Raw genomic sequence first — 19332 nt, forward strand, 5'->3', positions numbered from 1 at the left:
GCCAACAACACTGCAGCAGTTCAGCAAATTCAGGACCATGGACAGTAATGCACGTGCCCTCACCTCTCTTATCACTCCACTGTGCATAATTTGCTCATACAGTCCCTTACTGTGTATCAGGAGTGTTTGTGAAACCTATCCAACAGACCCATTAAATTTTTTTTCTTTTCTTTTTCTTTCTTTCTTTTTTTTTTTTTTGAGACAGAGTCTCGCTCTGTTGCCACACCGGAGTGCAGTGGCGCAATCTCAGCTCACTGCAACCTGTCTCTCCCGGGTTCAAGTGATTCTCCTGCCTCAGCCTCCTGAGTAGCTGGGGCTACAGGCACGTGCCACCACACCCAGCTAATTTTTGTATTTTTAGTAGAGATGGGGTTTCACCATGTTGGCAAGGATGATCTCGATCTCTGGACCTGGTGATCTGCCAGCCTTGGCCTCCCAAAGTGCTGGAATTACAAGCATGCACCACCACACCAGCCTGAAAAATATTTTAAAGAAAATAAAAATTGACCTCTACATTTGTTTATCTGAGTTGCTTTCTTAGAAAGGACCCCCAGACCTCTCAAAAAGTACTGAAGAACTGAAACTGACCAGATCACAGCAACTAAACAATGAGATGCCAGACTGCTCATTTTGTTTCCTTACCCCTCCCTAGTTCCTGTTTTCTAACACATTATTACATTTCTTCCCTGCTACGTAAACTCCTAATTTTAGTTGGTCAGGGAGATGGATTTGAGACTGATCTCCCATATCCCTGGCTGCAGCACCCGATTAAAGCCTTCTTCTCTGGCAATACTTATTGTCTCAGTTATTGGTTCTCTGTGTGATGAGCAGCAGGACCCAGACAGAACCCCTAGAGTTTTGGTAACAGCTTGAGCAAGACACAGGCAATGTTTAGAGGCCAACTGTAGAGGCCAATGTTGCATCCACAAAACTCAGGCAGAGGCATGATAAAGCTCATAAATCTAAAAATTGATACCCAGGGTCATACTCAAGGAAAAGAAAAATCAAATCTGAGAACAAAAGGATGGACTAGGGTAGAAGCTAATGCTGAATAAAAAAGAAAAAGGAATGCATTCGGACCTGAGGACTAGAAACAGCACTTCCAAGTGCAGAAGCAGGCAAGCAGGGCCACACAACAGTGCAACCAGAGTAAGGTCTTCGTGCCCTTTGATCTGAATTTAATTCCATTTAAATTGATTGAAATCCACAAGCACTCAGTGCATGTCAATAACAGAGAGATCATGATGTTAAGCAGTAATCTCAGTGTGGACAGATAAGAGCTAACAGATTTGCAGTGCTCACAGGCATAACAGGATTGAATAGATGCTATTGATTACACCTGTGGCCTGTGTCCTCTGGAGCCCTCACGATATTGACATTTGGAAGCAGATATCTTAATTCACTACCAATTCTTTTGCACTAACCCAGAGATGATAAAGAAAACTGAATGAGAATGAGAGTGAGGTGGTTTGGAAAGGGAAAATTGGTGAGTACTGACATGATTATTCTCACCCTCATCTTAGTTCTTTCCCTTTAACATTTTAAAAAATCTCTCAAGGCCAAAAAATGGCTTTATATGAACCTGGTTTAGGGAGAAAACTACAAATATGTGTGTGTGTATGTACATGTGCATATATGTTGAGAGAAACTTTTGATTTTATCCAAAATGGATAAAGGGGTGCCAACACAGTTGGGAGAAAGAACAAGTAAGCATGGTGTATACAGAAAAGTTTTTTCTATTCAAGAATAAAATTACTTAGGACAAGAAGAGAATCTTTGCACCTTCCTTCTAAATATTTTACATAAAGGATAGTCTCCTTAGTAGAAACAAATCAAGAGTACTGTAGACAAGATTCTTAACATCAGAGAATCCTTTCTCAGAGATTAACAATGCTGTCAATCTAGTGGGAAGAAATGGTAAACAGAAGTACAAAAGTCTGGCAAATAAGCAAGAAGAAGTAGCCGAGGACCATAAACCCACTTCATTTTGCTGCATAACTGGCACAATTATCATGGATGCAAATATCTTCTGTTACTAGCATGTGTCTCTCCATCTACCTCTACGATGAAATTGGTATGACATAACTATGTGGATGTCCTCAAACTTCTTTGATGCTCCATGTGTTCCTCAAATTTGTGTTTTGTTGGTTATAGAATATCTTCTTAGATAAGAGTATCATTTGCTGGTTAGTGATATACAGAAAAATATACTTCTTCTAAAATCATATTCAGGTCTTGCCTAAAATCTAGGGTTAATAAGAGCCAAGCCTAGATCATTTTTCTTCTGCGGATGCTATGATTAGGGGCTTTGAGTCAACTCCTAGAATAGGGATCAGCAAACTTTTCCTGTAAAGGGCCAGATACTAAATAGGCTTTGTGGGCTACATATTCTTCTCTGTCACATATTTTCCTTTTAAAAATTCTTTTAAACAACTATTTTAAAATGTAAAAATGTATTCTCAGTTTATGGTCTGTCTAAAAACAGACCACAAACCAGATTTGGTACACAAGACATAGTTTGCCAACGCTTGCAAGGAAAAAGATTAGGGGAAGATTAAAGTAGCTTGGCCCAAAGGAAGTATTGGGGTGAGGATACATCACTGAATTCAGGGAAACAGAAATAACCTTCTAAAGAAGATATGATACTCCTTTTCTCGAAGGAATGGTATGGCCACACCATCTATATATTGTTTCTTTGACAACTAAAATTATTTTGTTCCTTAGAAAAGTATATGATTTGTCCTTTCCATAAGGGCAATGACATTTGTAGGAGTAAACTAATAGACTGCTGACAAAGTCAAGTGGAGTATTCACCATCCTTCTTGATCTTATTCCCTGACATCAGAGCTATGTAAGCAACAATCCAAGAAAAGAAAACTTTCCTTCTACATTATGTTGTAAAATACACATGTATGTGTTTTTATATATGTGAAATATATAAAATATGTGTTTATGTATGTTAATGATATATAAAATATTATAAATAATCAATATATAAACACATATATTTCCTCTAGATTATAGTTCCTACAACTACAGGCCTGTGTCACTGTGCCTGGCTTTTTTTTTTTTTTTTTTTTTTTAGAGAGACAGGGTTTCACCATGTTGCCCAAGCTGGTCTCAAACTCCTGGGCTCAAGTTATCCACACACCTCGGCCCCTCAAAGTGCTGGGATTACAGGCGCATGAGCCACCATGCCTGGCCTCATATATAATTTCAAAAGATATATAAGGGTGCTAATATGGTAAAATGGATAAGTGAGAACAGCCATCTGGGTACGCCCCCATAAGGTACTAGACATACCAGGTGATGTAGCCAAAAGGTCAGTTATAGAGCAGTACTCATGTGTGGAGTGAAAGGGGCTCTGCATTTGTCTGATCACCATCACCAAGGTATTCCTTACCCGTTGCCATGTAATCAATCAGCTACTCCTTTTGGGGAAGGAAGTTTTTTTTTATGAATGTATATATTTGGATTAATTAAACTTATTGTCAAGGAAGTGACACTGCCTGCTATGAATGGATCCCATATGTGCTAATTACCTTACAGAACACAGAAGCTATAGAGAGATTAGGGTAATGACTTGGATGGATGAACAAATAGGTCAGCTAGAGATGAGTGAGCTGATTTGTCTAATATTAGAAGTGAGCCCTATAAAACCCCTGACTGGACTAAATTATTCAGTTGCTTCTGCAGCTTTAGAAATTCAAGTGTGTTTTAAATCTTCAGCATTTTAAATTTTCATATATTTGCCAGTCTTCTGTCTCTAGAGAACTACAAGAGATGCAAAAACATACTCTTTCACAAAACTACATTTCTAGAGGTTTATGATTTGTCAAAAGATTCTCTATCATCCTGTAAAGCTTTCATAATTTCCCTAATAATATCTGTTGTAAAAAGGCTCCAAACATGAAAATCTCCATCAACTGCATGGACTGCAGTCATGAATAAATGCCAAAAGTAACATAAATATGTTCTTCCAGCTGGGCTCAGTGCTCTCTTGCCTGTAATCCCAGCACTTTGGGAGGCTAAGGTAGGAGGATTGCCTGAGCCCTGGAGGTCTAGACTGCAGTAAGCTGATATTGTGTCACTGCACTCCAGCATACGCAACAGAATGAGACCCTGTCTCGAAAACAAAAAAAAGATGTTCTTCCATAACATTTATCAAGAGATTGGATTTTGTGATTTGAATGGATAATACAAGATCACAAGTTAGGCAGTCAAGATAGAGGGTTTGTTGATCTAGGAATCAAAGGACACAGACTCAGTTCATTTTTGCCCTAAGGGGCTGTGTGAAGACATTTAACCCCTCAGCACCTCATTTTTCTCCTTTTATAAAATTGATTTCAGATGCTAGTATCTGTACCTTAGTTAACACTAAAGTTATCTAAAATAAGGAAAAGAAGAGGGTTCTTTATGTTCCATTCTCTCTCTCTCTCTCTTTCTGTCTCTCTTTCTTTCTCTCTCTCTCTCTCTCTGTCTCTCTCACTGTCTCTCCTTCTTTCTTTCTTCTCTTGTTCCCCAGGCTGGAATGCAATGGCGCCATCTCAGCTCACTGCAACCTCCACCTCCCAGGTTCAAGCGATTCTCCTGTCTCAGCCTCTGGAGTAGAGGGATTACAGGCATGCACCACCACGCCCAGCTAATTTTTTGTCTTTTTAGTAGAGATGGGGTTTCACCATGTTGGTCAGGCTGGTCTTGAACTCCTGACCCCATACGCTGCACCCACCTCTGCCTCCCAAAGTTCTGGGATTACAGGCTTGAGCCACCACACCTGGTCTTCTCCCTGCCTTTCAAATGTACCCATCTCAATATTTACCTGAGACCCACACAAATAAAAATACTAGATTCAGTTCCATTATCAGAAAGAACATGAACTAAACACATTGGTATACTGTTTAAGTTAATAGTTTCATGGAATTTAAAATTTATATATAATTAATTATATATTTTATCATTGGTCAAGCAAATAAGATATACACCCATCTACATCCATGGATGTAATTTGATAATTTGTTTACCTATCCATCTATTGATATTTGGGCTGTTTCAATCCCAAAATTCACTGGTGTTCTTTCCATTTAAAAAAAAAAAATCCAGGCTAGGTGCAGTGGCTCACACCCTAAAATCTCAGCTCTTTGGGAGGCTGAGGTGGGAGGATCACTTAAGGCCAGGAGTTTGAAAGTAGCTTGGGCAACACAGCCAGACCCCCGTTTCTACAAAAATTTTTAAAGTTATCCTGATGTGGTGGTGTGCACCTGCAATCCCAGCTATCTGGGAGGCTGAGGCAGGAGGATCACTTGAGTCCAGGAGTTTGAAGGTATAATGAGCTGTGCTCACACTGCTGTGCTCCAGCCTGTGTGACAGAGTGAGAACCTGTCTCAAAAAGAAAAAAAATTCTTTTACTCTTTGGGTTTCATTGTGGATAGTTTCTATTGCTATGTTGTCAAGTTCATCAGTCTTTTCTTCTTCAATGTCTAATCAATTATTAATCCAATCTAGTGTATTTTTTTCACCTCAGACACTGTAGTTCTCATCTCTAGAAATTCCATTTCGCTGTTTTTATACCTTCTATGTTGGTGCTTAACATGGGATATAGTTAAAATAACTGTTTTTGTTTGTTTGTTTGTTTTTGAGACAGAGCTTTGTTCTTGTTGCCCAGGCTGGAGTGCAATGGCACAATCTCAGCTCACCGCAACCTCCGCCTCATGGGTTCAAGCACTTCTCCTGCCTCGAGCTCCCGAGTAGCTGGGATTATAGGCATGCGCCACTGCGCCCAGCTAAACTTTAAACGGGGTTTCTCCATGTTGGTCAGGCTGGTCTCGAACTCCCGACCTCAGGTGATCTGCCCTCCTTGGCCTCCCAAAGTGCTGGGTTTACAGGCGTGAGCCACCATGCCCAGCCTAAAATAACTGTTTTACTATCTTTTTCTGCTAGTTGTAACCTCTATATGTGTTCTGAGTTAGTTTTAATTGATTGATTTTCTTATTTGTCTGCTTGATATTCCTCATAGTCTTAGCCTGAATACTATATATTTTACCTTGTTGAGTGTTGCATTTTTTTTTTTCATTCCTATAAACTTTCTTGAGCTTTTTCTGAGATGTAGTTTACCTGAAAACAGTTTGTTCTTTTTGGGTCTCCATTTTAAGTTTTTTTTAAAGATGGGGCCAAAGCAGCATTTAGTTTAGGGTTAATTATTCTCCACTACTGAGGCAAGACCCTTCTGAATATTCTACCCAAATCATGAATTTTTTCCTGTCTGGCTGGTGATAACTGGCACTATTTCAGTCCCTGTGTGGGTATAGAATACTATTCCCTCTAATCCTTTCAGATAGTTATTTCGCCAACCTCAAGTAATTTCTTTATATGCATGTGCTGATCAGTGCCCTGCTTAATACTCCAGAGAAGCTTTTTGCAGAACTCCAAGGTTCTCTCTCAGCGCAAATCTTTCCTCTGTGCTGCTTTGTCCTGAGAACTCTGTGTTGGTCTTCATGGGATCTCAGCTCTATCTCCCCAGTTCTCAGAGTTCTGGACTGTGCCTGGGTTCTCTTTGCTCCATGGCCTGAAACCTTTCTCAAGGCATTAAGCTTGGGCAATTACAGGGCTTGCCTCATTTATTTCTCATCTCTTAGGGATCACTGTCTTTTGTTATCAGATATCCAGGTTCCAGAAAACTGTTCTTTCTTACGTTTCATCTGAGTTTCTGATTTCTTTCAGGTGGGCAAGTAAATCCAGTTACTTGGAAGCAGAAGCAATTACTTTTAGTTTTAGTAGAACTTATTTCATCATAAATTTATATAACAATTTTTCATGATGGCTGTGCAAATCAGCTGGCTCATAAGACTCCTAAAAATTTAACAGTTGGCACCCACAAGCCGATATGAGCCACCTCCAGCAGACCTCTGCTAGAGCTTCACTTTTTACATTTGTAAGACAAAGAAATTGGTTTATGTGATTTAGGTTTATGTTTAGTTTATCAAGTCTAAATTCTGTGGCCTTAGGAAGAACTGCTCTGATCAGATACATTCAATACTTTTAAAACACAAAGCAAATAAAATAAAACTAATAAGTCCTTAAGGATTCAGACCCAAAACTTTATTGTATTCCTATCTCTTCTTTTTAATTTTCATTTATTTTTATTTTTTATTTTTTGAGATGGAGTTTCGCTCTTTCATCCAGGCTGGAGTGAAGTGGCATGATCTTGGCTCACTGCAACTTCCACCTTGTGGGTTCAAGCGATTCTCCTGCCTCAGCCTCCTGAGTAGCTGGGATTATAGACACCCACCACCATGCCCAGCTAACTTTTGTATTTTTAGTAGAGATGGGGTTTCACCATGTCGGCCAGGCTGGTCTCGAATTCCTGACCTCAGGTGATCCACCCATCTCAGCCTCCCAAAATGCTAGGATTACAGGCATGAGCCACCACGCCCAGCCTATGTCCTCTTTTTTTTTAATAGAATCTCCTGCGTCTATGCATATATGGTGGGCAGGGGACATTTCCAGTTCAGACCTTTATCATCTATAGACTAAGAAATTACTGCAACTGATATTTTTGCTTCTAGTCTCTTTCCCTTTCAATTCTACCTTTCATGGTATCAGGAGAACCAGCTTTCTAAAATCACAGATTTGGTCAGGTCTTTCCCCATTGCCTATGGAATGAAGTCCAAGCTCCTTAGGATGATACATAAAGCTGCTGTGATAAAAGACATATTACAAAATAAATCATTCCAAAATCTTATTCCCCTTGGTAGCACTGTATAAGTCTACACCATGTGATGGCTCTAGGGAGGTAGAGAGTGCTTCCTGGCCCTTTGACTTTGAACTCAATCGATCTTGTGGTTGCTTTGACCAATTGGATGTTAGGGGTGTGACATGAGCGAAGACTTGTAAGGGACTTGCATGGTTAGACCTTTTGCTTCTGCCATTACCATGAGAAAAACATACCCTGGTAGTCTCTGTCCCTACAGTCTGAGCCCAGAATGAGATAAGTGGGCTAGACCCACAACCTAAAGCAGAATCCTGTAGTCTAGCCAACCCTAGCCTAGATCTGCAGTTGGCCTGCAAATCAATGAGCAAGAAAATCATGCCACAAATATTTTTCTGGTTGTTTATCAAGTAGCAAAAGCTGATGGATACAATGACTAACATTTTAGTCTTTAATCCACACAAGGAACTTTAACATTTATTAGCTCATGTAACTTTAACAATAACTTGTAAAACAGTCTTGCATTGTGCAGATGGGGTAAATAATATTTTGTAAGCCTATGTTACTTTCTTAAGTTATATAGCAAGTAAGTGTGGTAGGTATTAGATTTGATATCAGATTTGTCTTTCTCCACTGCATGCCTTCATTTCCTACTGCTGCCCCAATTTCTTCTATTTGCTGCTTTAGTGATAATATGCTCTAAAATATCATTTATATCTCTAGCTTTTGCACATTCTGTACACCAGGAGGCATAAGGTAAGTGCTCAATAAATATTTATTGAGTGGCTAATGAATAAGTGACTGTCTAGAATGCCTATCTTTTGTCACCTTGGTAATTCATGATCTTCAAGACCTAGTTTAGAGATCACTCCTATGTGAAGTTTTTTCTTCTTACCTCCAATTTCTTCCTACATGTTTTGCATTTCCTTACCATAGTTCACCTATTCTACCTGTCATAATAAATTGCAGTTATTTAATGACATTTGTTTTTCTTACCTTAAAATTGGTCAACAGTGAGGTTCACACGAATTCATCTTGTGTCCCTAGGTTAGGAATGGCACATGCCTAATAAGTATGTTTTCATTCTTTTTTGGGTTCTTGCTCTGTCACCCAGGCTGGAATACGATGGCACAACCTTGGCTCATGATTCACTGCAGCCTCAACTTCCTCAGCTCAAGTGATCCTCCTGACAACCTCCCATGTCACAGGCACACACACCACCACACCTGGCTAATTCTTTTCTCTTTTCTTTTCTTTCTTTCTTTCTTTTTTTTTTTTTTTCCCAGAGACGGGGTCTCACTTCACTTTGTTGCCCAGGCTGGTCTCAAACTCCGGGGCTCAAGCAATCCTCCGTCGGCCTCCCAAGGTGTTGGGGTTACAGATGTGAGCCACTATGCCTGGCCTGTATCTTTTCATTCTAAATGCTCTTTGTGATTATCAAATGGTACCAAAGCTAAGCTTCCAGGAAATCCCAATGAATTTAAGCATCATGACTATCCAGTGATTCTATCTGCCTTCCTAAGCAGACACGAAAGAAAAACTTAAAAATAGTAAGTTTCAAGGGGTTTGAACAACTTCTTACCCATCTCTTAGGACTTCTCATCTGTCTTCCAGGCCCTTGTTGAAAACCACTGCATGCAGCAGGATGTTATCATGGAAAAGTACTGTACTTGTGAATCGCATACTTGCAGGGGAAAAATGTTTGAAAACTCTGTGTTTAATTCCAAAGTTTCAGAATGATTTTTCTTAACAAAAGTATTTCAAATGCATCAGTTTTACAAAGAGAAATAGTATGACCTAAATTTTGAAGTAAATACTATTAAATCAAGTATTACGATGCAGCCAGCATCATAATACTGTACTACCTAGATAGTACTTTATCAAAGAATAGTAACAACCACTAGATGTCAGCACTTATGAATTGTAATCTAGCCAAATGTTCCGATGGTTTAATTTTTTCTTTATTTTTAAGATTATGACTTATAATAAAAGATCATTAGAAAATAAATACAAGGCCAGGCGCAGTGGCTCATGTCTGTAATCCCAGCACTTTGGGAGGCCGAGGCGGGTAGATCATGCGGTCAAGAGATCGAGACCATCCTGACCAACATGGTGAGACCATGTCTCTACTAAAAATACGAAAATTAGTGAGGCTTGGTGGCGCGTGCCTGTAATCCCAGCTACTCGGGAGGCTGAGGCAGGAGAATCGCTTGAACCCAGGAAGCGGAGGTTGCAGTGAGCCAAGATCGTGCCACTGCACTCCAGCCTGGCGACAGAGCGAGACTCTGTCTCAAAATAATAATAATAATAAAATTAATAATAATAATAACAACAACAATAATAAATAAAAATACAAAATGTTTGCTTGAAATATATAATATATTTAGAAAATAATAAACTCAGTTAAAATCTCATTTAAAATGACCATTTTGCAAGCCCTGGAGGTCCACAAACTGGTATTTTGACAACACAGGACCAAAGCAAAATTCTACATACAAGGATTTTCCATAGGTAATACCCTATCATCTCAAGAGCTGAATAAGTGGACTTGAATCTTTGTATTCAGGATTTTCTTCAGGTCATGAGAGCAAGATACTCCTCTTCACAAAAGAGCCACATGTTATAGTCCTGAAGTATGCTCTCTGTGTACCTCCTTGCCACCTACCCAACAATTGACTTGAATTTCTCCTTTTAAGTTTAAGTTGTGGAATCACTAAATTCCCTAGCACTCCTGTTTTGAACATATTCAACAAAACAAATAAAATCAGTGCATGGACAAGGCTGCTTAAAATATTTTTTTTTCTAGGACACAAAAATCTCTCTTGAGCTGCCTCTGAATAGCAAAATGAAGTGAGATGCACCAAGAGCAAGGATAATGCCAAAGATGTGTCCATTGGGTGGGATCTGTGAGCCTGTGGCTGAGAGTAATACAAGTCTAGCTGCTTAATGAACCATTATGAAGCTGTCTGGGGTTGAGTGAGGAACATATACACTTGGCTCAGCTGACTGGCATTATTTTGATCAGAGTCTGAAATGAAACAATAGAATGTGTTAAGCTATTAAATATTTTCATAGATAGCCTCAGAGATTTCTTCCATAGCTAAGGTTCCATAACACCTTGAAGCTAAGAATCCCCACTTTCTTGTACCACCTGAACTTGGTTTTAGAAAATGAAAGTGGTTTTGTTCATATTTTACTCATATTTAAAAATAAAATTATAGTAAAATCACATCACTGAATTAGTATTTTTATTCTATTCTATTCTGTGTTTTATGACAGGGAATATGGCTCCTAGCTTTCCAACTTGCAATTTTTGTTTGCGTGCTCTGAGAATTTTGTCCTAGACTATTACAATTAAATGATTATCATTATACACTAAGATTCTTCTTTAAGAGTTACAAGATTTACATTCTTCTCTCTCACCATTTACCAGAGTTATGTAAGTTTAATTCTGTGTTTAAAAAGATTCAATATATATTACTAGTCCTTTCCTACATAGCATGAACATTTATTTTCGTTTATCCCTTAAAGATGATGAAAAAAATTATTAAAGTGTGTTTTTGTTCATTTGTTTTAGTAAAGATTACATGGATAATTAGAGATAGAGTTAGGGTTATTGGACATTTTTCCTTGTTTTTGTGGAGCCCATGTTTTCTTTAATCTCCTTGAGAATCAAAGCAATTATGTAAAATTTTCTTCTTCCCAAGTGTGCCCTTTACCTGCAAATTGTGTCCTTTATTCCAGTCTGGTTTTGTTTCAGCATTTCTGTAGAAGTCCTATGTAGGTGTTGCTTGGTATTTGTCAAAAATATCAAGATATAACTATCTTGCTATTTTTCTTTTCTTTTTTTTTTGAGATGGAGTCTCACTCTGTTACCCAGGCTGGAGTGCAGTGGCGTGATCTTGGCGCACTGCAACCTCCGCCTCCCGGGTTCAAGCAATTCTCCTGCCTCAGCCTCCTAAGTAGCTGGGATTACAGGTGCCCGACACCACGCCTCGCTAATTTTTGTATTTTTAGTAGAGATGTGGTTTCACTATCTTGGCCAGGCTGGTCTTGAATTCCTGACTTCCTGATTCAACCACCTTGGCCTCCCAAAGTGCTGGTATTACAGGCATGAGCCACCGCGCCCAGCCATATCTTGCAATTTTTCCGTAGAATCATCTTGATGGGTGTTTTTTATTTATTTGGGGGCCATTTGAATTCTTACCTTATAATATGAACTAGAGGTTTCATTTTAATACTTTTTGTTCTTTAGTCCGTTCATTGCCTAAGAGGATTAGGTAAAATGTCTGGGGTTATAAGTAATCACAGTATTAGGACTTTATGTTAAAAACATCTACCACTTTCCAGTTATGCCAAATCATGAAAAGTATCATTTGTATCTTTCCTATTCAATGGGATGTCCTTAGGTGTCGGTTTATTCTTTAGCTTCAGAATGAGTTATACAGTTTTGTGAAAAATCAGGTTACTGTGACATCCCATGATTTATTAGCCACGTTCTTTTTCTTTTTTTTCCCCCTTTAGCTTTCCCTTTCTTTTTTATTGAGTGGGCCAACTTATCTTTTCTCCATCTAATCATTTTTGTTCCTTTGCAGCAAATGTGGATCCTAATATAGAATCCCTTGTCTTTTCCCCTCCAGAGCTCTCACTGTGATTAAGGAGTCAGATTAGAGAATGTCTAATATGGTAGCTAGTCATCACAAAGTCCATTACAACTGACCAGCTGCATTGGGGGAACGGCCTCCAAGTGGCTTGGCTTTGCCTTTCTTGTTGCCTCTCCAGGCTTTCAGCCTTTCATCTTCAAAATAGGGGATCACAGTGGGTGCCTTATTACCTTGTAGTCCTACAACACTACAAAATGACTTCAGGTAGGGTGATGCTTTGTTGATGCTTTGGAAAAGCCCATACCAAAACAAACCCTTAACCCTGTGAATTCTATTTATTACTTTCTATACTCCATCATGTTCTAATTTTTTTCAATAAACTTATTTCATTTCAATAGTTTTAAGATCAAAGGTTAAAACAAATTTTTAAAGAAATTATCTCTTGCTATATTGCCCAGGCTGGCTTTGAAATCCTGGACTCAAGGGATCCACCCACCTCAGCCTCTTGAGTAGTTGGGCCTACATGCACGCATCACTGTACCTGGCTTAAGATTCAAGTTTTAAAAAAATCAACTTTAATATTGCTGCAAATAAAAATTTAGTACACTGGAAATTTAAGTGTAGAATAGCTATGTGCAATACTTTGCAAAAAAAATTGGATAGAATTACGAATGAAGAAGTAGCAGTAATGAACATTATCCCAAATGAAGATAAATATACTAGAGCAAGTACATAGACAGAGGACAGGCACTAATTGTATTGAAATGTACTGAAAATTGTATTCAATATCAATATAAAATTGAAAAATCCTGAAAGAAAGGGAGGCTAGAGGTTATTATTGAGCTAATTGATTTACTTTAGAAATTTTCAAACTTTTGAGGATGCTGGAGGTATTTTTGCTTTATGGACATGCTCTGATTTTCCCAATTATCCATGAAAACTATTTCAGCTCAGTAGATCACAGGCATCCATCATAAGCACTTGAAACAACCTGACAGGTGTTTCAATGAAATGATGGTTACATTATTGATGCTGTCTCACACACACGGATACTGTAATTTGAACTAGGCAATTTCCTCATAATGCACTAATTATTATGTAACCCCCTTGCATGTCACCAATTCAACTAAGTGTGGTTGTGTTTCAAGCCCTTATGGAAACCTGCAGAAATCTGAGAGTAGGAAACTTGAGTATCTCCACACCACTCTGAATCAACTATTTATTGTATGGCTAACTGCCCCACGGGTTTGCTTTGCAGACAGACTATCACTATAGCACAGTGAGTTGTTAAAAAAATACTGTTCTGTTAGGCGCAGTGGCTCATGCCTGTGGTTCCAGTTAGTTGGGAGGCTGAGGCAGGCAGATCACTTGAGCCAAGGAGGTAGAAGCTTCACTGAGCCATGATTGCATCACTGCACTCCAGCCTGGGAAACAGAGACCCTGTCTCTAAAAAAAAAGAAAAAAGAAAATAACCCCACTGTTCTATGAGCCAATATCATAGATAATATATTTTTAAATTTCTTGCCATCTTTTTAAAAAAGACTATTTTTAGAGCACTTTTGGTTTCACAACAAAATTAAGATGAAGGTATAGGCTGGGCACGGTGGCTCATGCCTGTAATCCCAGCACTTTGGGAGGCCAAGATGGGTGGATCACCTGAGGTCAGGACTTCAAGACCAGCCTGACCAACATGGTGAAACCTTATCTCTATCAAAAATACAAAAATTAGCTGGGCATGATGTCAGGTGCCTGTAATCCCAGCTACTCGGGAGGCTGATGCAGGAGAATCACTTGAATCCAAGAGGCAGAGGTTGCAGTGAGCCGAGATCACATCATTGCACTCCAGCCTGGGTGACTGAAAACTCCATCTCAAAAAAAAAAAAAAAAAAAAAGATGAAGGTATAGAGATTTCCCATATATCCCCATCACCCTACAAATGCATAGATTCCTCCATTATCAATATCCACCACCAGAGTGACATATTTGTCACAACTGTTGAAACTGTGTTGACACATGATAATCACCCAAAGTCCATAGTTTATATCAGGGTTAGCTCTTGGTATTTTACATTGTATGCCTTGGAAAAATGTTTAAGGTCATGTATCCAACATTTGTATCAGAGTATTTTCACGGTCCTAAAATTTTCTGTTCTCCACTTATTCAATCTTTCCTCCCTCACTAACCCCTGCCAACCACTGATCTTTTTAGTGTCTCCAGAGTTTTGCCTTTTCCAGAATGCCCTATAGTTAGAATCATCATCCAACCATTCATCCATCCATACATACATACATCACACATTCTATGATGTATAGTTGGAATTATACATCAACATTTTCAGAATGGCTTATTTCACTTAATAATATGCATTTAAAGACCCTCCATGTCTTTTTGTGGCTTGATAACTCGTTTAATTTTAGTGTTGAGTAATATTCCATTGTCTACAAAACTACAGTTTATTTATCCATTCACCTACTAAAGATATGTGGCTTGCTTCCAAGTTGTGGCAATTATGAATAAAAAATGCAATAAATGTGTGTGCATATAAGTTTTCAACTCCTTTAGGTAAATGCCTTTAGGTAAATGACAAGGAGCATGATTTCTGGACAATATGGTAAGAATATGTTTAGTTTTGTAAGAAACAGCCAAAACTGTCTTCTAAAGTGGCTGTACCATTTTGCATTCCCACCAGCAATGAATGAGAGTTCCTGTTGCTCCACATCCTCACTAGCATTTGGTGTTGTCAGTGTTCCAGATTTTGGTTATTATAATAGGAGTATGGTAGTATCTTATTGTTGTTTTAATTTTCATTTCTCTGATAACATGTGATGTGGAGCATCTTTTCATATGCTTATTTGCCACCTATACATATTTTTTGATGAAGTCTCTGTTCGGGTCCTTGGCCTTTTTTTTTTTTTTTTTTTTGAGACGGAGTCTCCCTCTGTCGCCCAGGTGGGGTGCAGTGGCACGATCTCGGCTCACTGGAAGCTCCGCCTCCCGGGTTCACGCCATTCTCCTGCCGCAGGTGGGAGGCGCCTGTAGCTGGGACTACAGGAGCCCAACACCATGCCTGGCTAATTCTTTTGTATTTTTAGTAGGACAGGGTTTCACCGTGTTAGCCAAGATGGTCTCGAGCTCCTGACCTTGTGATCTGCCTGCCTCGGCCTCCCAAACTGCTGGGATTACAGGCGTGAGCCACTGCGCCCGGCCCATTTTTACTTTTTTAAAGGCAGAGTCTTGCTCTGTTACCCAGGCTAGAGTGCAGTGGCATGATCTCGGCTCACTGCAACCTCTGCCTCTTGGGTTCAAGTGATTCTCCTGCCTCGGCCTCCCAAGTAGCTGGGATTACAGCATGTGGCCACCATGCCCAACTAATTTTTCTATTTTTAGTAGAGACAGGGTTTCACCATGTTGGCCAAGCTGGCCTTGAACTCCTGACCTCAAGTGATCTGTCTGCCTCAGCCTCCCAACGTGTTGGGATTATAGGCATAAGCCACCACCCCTGGTCACCCAATTTTTAAAATTGGGTTATTTTTTCTCTTATTGTTGAGTTTTAAGAAGTATTTGTATATTTTGGATAGCAGTCCTTTATCAGATGTGTCTATGCAAATATTTTCTCCCCATCTATGGCTTATCTTCTCATTCTCTTGACATTGTATTTTGGGGGCAGCAGTTTTGATTTTTAACTAAGTCCAGCTAATCAATTAGTTCTTTCATGGATCATGTCTTCAATGTTGTCCCTAAAAAGTCATCGCCATATCCAAGTTTATCTAGATTTTCTCCTATGTTATCTTCTAGGAGTTTAAAAATTTTGCCTCTTATATTTAGGTCTATGATCCATTATGATCTTTTTTTTTTTGAGAGGAAGCTTCTCTTTTGTCACCCAGGCTGGAGTGCAGTGGTGTGATCACAGCTCATTGCAACCTCCACCTCCCAGGTTCAAGTAATTCTCCTGCCTCAGCCCCCCAAGTAGCTGGGATTACAGGTACCCGCCACCACGCCTGGCTAGTTTTTATATTTTTAGTAGAGACAAGATTTCACCATGTTGACCAGGCTGGTCTCAAACTCCTGACCTCAGGTGATCCACCCATCTCAGCCTTCCAAAGTGCTGGGATTACAGGCCAAGCCACTGTGCCTGGCCTCTATAATCCATTTTTAGTTAAATTTCGTAAAGGGTGGAAGATCTGTGTCTGGATTCATGTTTTTGCTCATGGATCATCTATTTCTCTATTCTTTTCACCAATACCACACTGTCTTGATAACGGTAGCTTTATGGAAAGTCTTGAAGTCAGGTAGTTTCAATCCTCCAACTTTGTTCTTCTTCAATATTATGTTGGTTATTCTGGGTCTTTTGCCTTTCTGTATAAAATTTAAAATCAGCTGGGTGCGGTGGCTCATGCCTGTAATCCCAGCACTTTGGGAGGCAAAGGTAGGCAGATTGCTGAGTCTAGAAGTTTGAACCCAGTCTGGGCAACGTGGCAAAACCCTATCTCTACAAAAAATAAACAACTTAGCCAGGCATGGTTGCATGTGCCTGTAGATCCAGCTATGTGGGAGGGTGAGGTGGGAGGATCGCTTGAACCTCGGAGGTCAAGGCTGCAGTGAGCCATGATTGTACCACTTCACTCCAGCCTAGTGAGACTCTGCCTCAAATAAGCAAACAAACAAATAAACAAATAAAATTTAAAATCACTTTGTCAATATACACAAAATAACTTGCTACGATTTTGAATGGGATTGTATTGACTCTATAAATTTAGTTGGGGGAAACTGGGATATTGAAAATATTGAGTCTTCCTAACCATGGACATAGGATATTTCTCCATTTATTTAGTTCTTCTTTGCTTTCATTCTTCAGAGTTTTGTAGTTTTCCTCATAAAGATCTTTTACATATTTTGTTAGATTTATACCTAAGTATTTCATTTGTGGGTGCTAATGTAAAGGGTATTTGTATTTAATTTTGAATTCCACTTGTCCATTGTTGGCATATAGAAATGTGGTTGACTTTTGATATTAACTTTGAATCCTGCAACCTTGCTATAATTGCTTCTTAGTTCAAGGAGTTTTTTTTTATCTATTCTTTTGAATTTCCTACATAGATGATCATATAATCTGTGAACAAAGACAGTTTTACTTATTTCTTCCCAATCTGTATACCTTTTATTTAATTTTCTTGTTGTATTGCATTAACTAGTACTTCCAGTAAAATACTGCAAAATATTGAAAAGGAGTGGTGAGAGGGGACACCCTTGCCTTGTTTATGATCTTAATGGGAAAGCTTTGAGTTTCTCACTTTTAGGTATGATGTTAGCTGTAGATTTTTATAGATATTCTTTATCAAGTCAAGGACACTCCTTGTATTCCTATTTACTGAGAGTTTTTATTATCAGTGGTTGTTGAATTTGTCAAATGCTTTCCACGCCTATTTATATAATCATATAATGTTTCCCTTTTTTTTTTTTTTTTTGAGACGGAGACTCGCTCTGTCACCCAGGCTGGAGTGCAATGGTGCAATCTAAGCTCATTGCAACCTCCGCCTCCCAGATTCAAGTGATTCTCCTGCCTCAGCCTCCCGAGTAGCTGGGATTACAGGCACCTGCCACCACGCCCAGCTGACTTTTTTTTTTTTTTTGTCTTTTTTTTTGAGACAGACTCTTGCTCTGTCACCCAGGCTGGAGTGCAGTGGTGCGATCTCGGCTCACTGCAAGCTCCACCTCCCAGGTTCACGCCATTCTCCTGCCTCAGCCTCCTGAGTAGCTGGGACTACAGCCACCTGCCACCACGCCTGGCTAATTTTTTTTTTAGTTTTTATTTTTAGTAGAGAAGGGGTTTCACCATATTAGCCAGGATGGTCTCGATCACCTGACCTCGTGATCCGCCCACCTTGGCCTCCCAAAGTGCTGGGATTACAGGCATGAGTCATCACACCTGACTTAATTTTTCTTTTTAGTCTTTTGATGTGATGGATTACATTAATACATTTTGAAATGTTGAATCAGCCTTAACACCTGGAATACATCACAGTTGGTCATGTGTATAACTCTTATACATTGTTGGATTCCATTTGCTAATATTTTGTTGAGGGTTTTTGCATTTATGCTCATGAGAGTATATTGGTCTGCAGTTTTCTTGTAATGCCTTTGTCTGGTATTACAAGAAAATCCTAGTGTAATCCTGGATTCACAGAATGAGTCAGACAGTATTCCCTCTGTTTCTATCCTCTGAAAGAGATTGTAGATAATTAGCATAATTTTTTCCTTAAATATTTGGTAAAATTCATAGGTGAACCCATCTGGGCCTAGTGCTTTCTGTTTTGAAAGGCTATTATTGATTCAATTTCTTTAACAGATATAGACCTATTCAAATTGTCCATTTTTTTCTTGTGTGAGTTTTGGCAGATTGTATCATTCAAGGAGTTGGTCTGTTTCATCTAAATTTGTGGGCATAGAGTTGTTTATAATAGTCTTTTATTATCTTTTAATGTCCATGGGATCTGTAGTGATGCCCTTTTTTCATTTCTGATATTAGTAATTTATGTCCTCTTTCTTTTTTCTTGTTTTCTTTTTTTTTTTTTTTTTTTGAGATGGACTCTCGCTCTGTTGCCCAGGCTGGAGTGCAGTGCTGCAATCTTGGCTCACTGCAAGCTCCGCCTCCTGGGTTCATGCTGTTCTCCTGCCTCAGCCTCCCGAGTAGCTGGGACTACAGGCGCCTGCCACCACGCCTGGCTAATTTTTTGTACTTTTAGTAGAGATGGGGTTTCACCATGTTAGCAAGGATGGTCTCGATTTCCTGACCTCGTGATCCACCCGCCTCGGCCTCCCAAAGTGCTGGGATTACAGGTGTGAGCCACCGCGCCTGGCTTTTCTTGTTTTCTTTCTCACTTTTTTTTGTTTACGATTTATTGACTTTATTGATCTTTTAAAAGAAACATCTTGGCCAGGCATGGTGGCTCACACCTGTAATCCCAGCACTTTGGGAGACCGAGGCAGGTGGATTGCTTGAACCAGGGAGTCAGGTTGCAGTGA

The 19332-nt window shown here is 39.3% G+C and overlaps 1 long non-coding RNA gene across 2 annotated transcripts in view; it reads left to right on the plus strand.

Moving 5' to 3' along the window:
* The first annotated feature begins 13457 nt into the window (after positions 1–13457).
* The window catches only part of LOC131381760 (uncharacterized), a 30842-nt gene continuing 24967 nt past the window's right edge, over positions 13458–19332 (plus strand). For both annotated transcript variants that reach the window (XR_009210681.1, XR_009210682.1), the window contains exon 1: positions 13458–13588. This is a non-coding gene — a long non-coding RNA (uncharacterized LOC131381760). The remainder of the gene's footprint in view (positions 13589–19332) is intronic.

The sequence above is a fragment of the Hylobates moloch genome, unplaced genomic scaffold, assembly GCF_009828535.3.
Source record: "Hylobates moloch isolate HMO894 unplaced genomic scaffold, HMol_V3 SCAFFOLD_2, whole genome shotgun sequence".
NCBI lineage: Eukaryota > Metazoa > Chordata > Mammalia > Primates > Hylobatidae > Hylobates > Hylobates moloch.